Consider the following 5084-nt stretch of genomic DNA (forward strand, 5'->3'; position numbering starts at 1 on the left):
TTGTTTCTGTGAACTCGTGTTCAGGCTGGGTTACAGAAGACTCACAGCATCATGGGTATTGAAGCATGGGTTGCAAGAAACCGGGTTGTAAGGGCAGCTAATAAAGTAGATAAGCAGTCCCCTTGGGCACTCCAAGAAGTCAGTTTCTTTCTAAATTTTTTTTTTACAGGCTTTATAATGCCATGCTTGTTTGAATTGTGGAGGGAAAAGTTTACAGCCATGTCCTTTCTGAGACTTTGAAGTCAAGCATTTATTTCATCTTGCATAAAAGTTTTCAGTGCAATTGGTGAGAGAAGCAAGTTTTAGGAGGCAAACTAATAGCAGATCATCAGTGAAATACCAAAGTGTTCCAAGGCTAGCAGATCTTTCCTCAATTTTTTTTTTTCTTTATTAACATGGTTTCAGCCCGTATGGAAAGAGTGTCTTCTTTCCTGACCACTAATGTGACACTGCCAGCTAATGGTGATTCTTTTACTATTGTCCCATTGTTTTGAGTGCTTTTAGAGCTGATTTGTGAGATTTAGTTTGAATTAGACTGAATGGAGTGCTTTGCTATTTCAAAGTACCTTGAGGCAATATTTGAACCTTGACATACTGTAACAACCTCACCCATTGTCAGGTAGCTGAAAATCACAAATCCTTTGGAAAACATTTTGTTTTTCCCCTGCATTACCTGAGAGATGTGCTTGCTTGTTACTAAAATGTGTTCAGTTCTAAACTGACTTGCATCTCAGAAGCTGTTTTCTGGCATGCATTTATCCTGGCAGAACATTAAAGTAGACTAAGCTGAGCAATTGCGGGTTTGAGTTTTGGTTGTGCTCTATGGAATGAAACTGCCTGAATTTTCAAGAGTTCACTATGTATAGTTTAGAAGAAACTATTTGGAAAGTTCTAGTGCCTGAAAAGATGAACTATTATAGGAGAGCAATGCTCAAAATTCCTTTTATGTATTGTTTATGGGGAAGGATTTGGGATTCTTGCTGCTTTTGACTAACATTACTCAATATACTAACTTTTTAGGTTTACTATGACTTTTGAAAGGTATATTTGAAATGGTCAGTGTTTCCTTTTTTAACAAAAAAGTGACTTCTTGTTCATCATGACGGCTAAGTACTGCTAGATAAAAAAAAGGTATTTTTTTAAATTGCACTGCTCTAAGTACTTTCCCTTATATTTTTGTGTTCTGACAGTCAAAAACTTTATACTGAAGTTGAGATTTTTCTGATTTGGACCCAAATTTGGAAGTCTAGTAACTTACTGACAACCATAGAGTTGCTGCTAATCTCAAATTATGATTTTAATTTTGCATCTAATTCCCCTAATTGAGTCCCTGATGCCAACAACTGTATCTCAGTTGTTACATTGTGTTCTTTTTTTTCCTGTATTTTTTTTAATGTTTCAAAATCCCTGTGAGTGGCTGGACACCAATTTTATTAACCAAGTTGTGATGAAAAGCTGTTTATTCTCAAGCATGAAAAGGAAGAGGCAACTGCTGTTGCAAAATCAGCACCAAGTCTTCACTACAAATTACTGCTTTTGGTCCCTAAAGTCCTTTCACCTCTAATCCATTCAGCTGTTGCACATAGCAGTGCCTGTCTGCATTTGCACTTCCAAGTTAAAGCACTTCTGGGTGCTGGAGTGCTGGTCTCGGTGCTGGTAAGCTTCTGGGCTGTTTGCTGGTGTGAAGGTAGGCCTGTTCTTAACAGCACGTTTTCCAGCCGAGTGCAGTGTGTTGTTGGGAAGGGCCATTCCCAGTGGGCAGCTTGCCTGCAGTCTTTTCCTTGGAGGCTGAGGTGGTGAGCAGGCACATGGGTATAGGCCTGGCAACCCAGCTGGTCTTGGACCGTGCTCCTGGGACACCTGGACGTGACAGCTGACAGCATCCAGGTGACAACAACGTACAGAGACTTGGCTATGGTGCCATTGTGGGCACTAAAACCAAATTTGACCTCAAGTGACATTTCAGCTAGAGTAACCTGTCCTGTGACCTGAAGTAACCTTCATCCTAGAGTAACTTCTGTCCTGTGACTGTGAGGAGCCTTTGCCATTGAGGAACACTTGTCTTTGGACCTCAAGTAACCTTTGATCTTGAGGATCCTCTGTCTTGTGTCCTCAATTAACACTTGACCTTGAGGAACCTGTCACCTCAGTTAACCTTTGACTGGAAGTAAGCTTTGATCTCACGTAACCTCTGTCCACTGGCCTTGAGTAACATTTGAAATAAATCAACCTTGGCCCTGTGACGTCACAGGACCCTGTACCTTGAGTAATCTTTTTCCTGAATTTTGACCCAGCATAACCTCTATATTCTGGCCTCATGCAACCCATGAACTCCAGTAACCTTTCTCCTTGAGTAACTCCTGTCCTCTGATCTCAATTAGCTGCTCTCCTGTGGCAGAGGCTGGACTAGTCTCATTCTGGAAATCTGCCTTAGAAAGTAACTTTTGACATCAAGTAGCTCCTGTCCTCTGACCTGAAGTAACCTTTGGTCTCAGGTAATCCTTGTCCCATGACACAGTCTGGCTGGGATCACTCTGGAAGGATGCCTTTGAAATTGCTGGGGGCAAGCAGCTTTGTGTGATCTGGGCAGAAAGCACTGCACTGTTATACAAGCACTGAGGGCAAATGGCTTTCTCTGCCATGGCTGAGCTCCAGCTTCTCCTGCCCCACCTCAGGCATGCTGGTAGCAGTGGGTGACCCTTCTGGCTTCGATCCTCTGTGGACCTACAACCCTTCTGCCAAAGCAGACGACAGGAGGACTTGCTCGTGGCGTGAGTGTCCAGGTCTTGCTAATGATGGCTTCTGTTACAGCATGTGTGTGGTCACTGGGTCCTAAAGAGCGACTTTGGGTCTCTAGCCCGGGAGCATGGGATTGTGAGGGCACCACTGTAATGGCATGGATGATACAGCGAAGGGATGGGTTCTCGTTTGGATATCCAAAGACTGCTTATTCAGGAGCACAGGCAGGGAATAGTGAAGGGGTCCGGGGATGAGAATAGCCTTCAGCAATGTGAACAGCCTCAAATAAAATCCAGGGATGACAACCAGGATTGGGCCAAGGGCACTGGATAGAGGTCCGATAGGGGTAAAGGGAAGTGGTGCAGAGGGGTAAATAGGAACCAAGGGGAACCAACACAGTAACGGGTGGAACACTGTGGCAAAACAGAGCCAATGTGGTTTAAGGGAAGGAAAAACGTTCTAGGAGGAGTGCATATATAGTGAATGGGGGCTGAACAGGGTGACACAAACTTAACAAACCAATAGAACAACGAAACCTAAGAATTACTAACATGTGGCTGCAAAGGCCCTAATCACCTAATCTAGAAGGGTGTTTCTGGCTGTTTGCCTCGGCCCCTCTAGGGCTGAGGCATGGCTTCCCTGGTGGAAGGCCCCTGGGCCTCCACAGGCTTCCACTGGAACACAGAGGCTGCCTGAGGTAGATAAGTGCCCTGTGTTTTGGCTGGAACAGCATTTACAGGTTATTTCGTCTGAGATTTGCCATTGGTCTGCCTACTTTTCAATGTGTGACAGCAAGAGTGTACGTAGAGTGTGAGGTGGGAGGCTGAGGTGTAAATGCTAACTCCCTTACACCTGGGGAGTTCACTGCAATGCTGTCTGCCTGAGGGTGGGCCTACCCAGCTCTTGTTTCCCTGGTATTTCCTGCTAAAGGTTTTTAAATCTCCCCAAAGCCACACCTGGTGGCGCCTCTTACTTTCTGCTAGCTTAACCTTTTCTGAGTTGAATATACATTTGTGTATATACACACACACAGAGTATCTGAGTTGTAGGACAGAGCCAGCCTGTGCTGTTTACGTTCTCAGAAGGTGAGCAGCATCACAAAGCTGCCTGCTAAGCCTGCAGCAGAGGGCAGACTGAAACCGTGTAACCAACAGATCTTTTTGGTGCGAATATATGCGAAAAGAGATTTCGAGTTTATGTTGGTGGAAGGACAGGCAAATAGTTTTTTAATTAAGCATCATCAAATTTAACTATGTGTAGACACCGGGAGTGCTCCTTGGTTGATGACCTGGAGCCTGAACTGTAAAACCAGCCAAATGCAGGAACAATTACGTCAGCTGCCCGCATCCACCTTCCTGACCAGCTGCACACCGAACTCAGAGCACTGTGCTACCAAGGTGAAGGAATAGGTAAGATTTCAGGTCATCCTAAACTGCGTTGTTTAGCTACATAAGCCTTCTGGACTTATGTAGCTTTTGGGAATCTTCAACTTTTAGTTTGCATATTTGGACAGTGTCTTTCTGTATATACTCAGTGTGATTTAAGCTTATCTGGCATGATAGGATGTCTGCTTACCTGGAACAGTGCAAAATTAACTGATTAGGTTTAAACAGTTGCAGCAATGAGGTGACAGTGGAACAAAGTGGAGGGTGGGTGTCATCATAACCCATTCTAAGAGAAGGAGTAGAAAAAAGGGTCCCGTACTGCTGGCAGGAGAAAAGTGTGTTAGCAGTAACAGCTCTGTCACTGTGGGGGCAGCTACAATGCTGACAGCAGATGTTGCACCAGGGGGATGAAAGACACGCAGAGAGGGAAAATGTCAAAGTGGTCAGAGAGGAGAAGGGGCCAGGAGAAAATGGAAGGAAAGCTGAGGGAGGGTTAGCTAATGGTTGAGGAAACAGGAAGTAAATCAAATGAGTTTAGGAAGAGGAGGAAGCATGCAAGAAAGGCCCCAAGACTTTAACAGCATGAATCATAACACTTTAGGTGGTGCAAGGAAAGCAGAATTAAAGCTGAAAGAACTGAAGTATTAACTAAAACAGAAGAAAAATCAGTAGTGGTAAAGGGAGAGAGAAAAGGAGCTCTAGATGTACAGAGAGAGAGTTCAGAAAAGAAATTTAAGGTGGAGGAAACTAATTTTTTTCCAGTGAGTCTGGGGAGATGTATGAAAGCTGGGGGTTGATGATGGGCAGAGGTCTTTAGAAGGGAAGACAGAAGATGCAGCAGATCATGTGCATTTGACCATGTTGGTCCAGGTTGGCTGTAATGAGGATTTATGTTTCAGAAATGAGTAGTCCAATCCATGGAGTTACCAGTCTGAGTAGAGGAATCAAGGTAGGTGCTTA

This window comes from Chamaea fasciata, unplaced genomic scaffold (genome assembly GCF_029207755.1).
Source record: "Chamaea fasciata isolate MVZ Bird 193981 ecotype frontalis unplaced genomic scaffold, bChaFas1.0.hap1 SCAF_1, whole genome shotgun sequence".
NCBI lineage: Eukaryota > Metazoa > Chordata > Aves > Passeriformes > Sylviidae > Chamaea > Chamaea fasciata.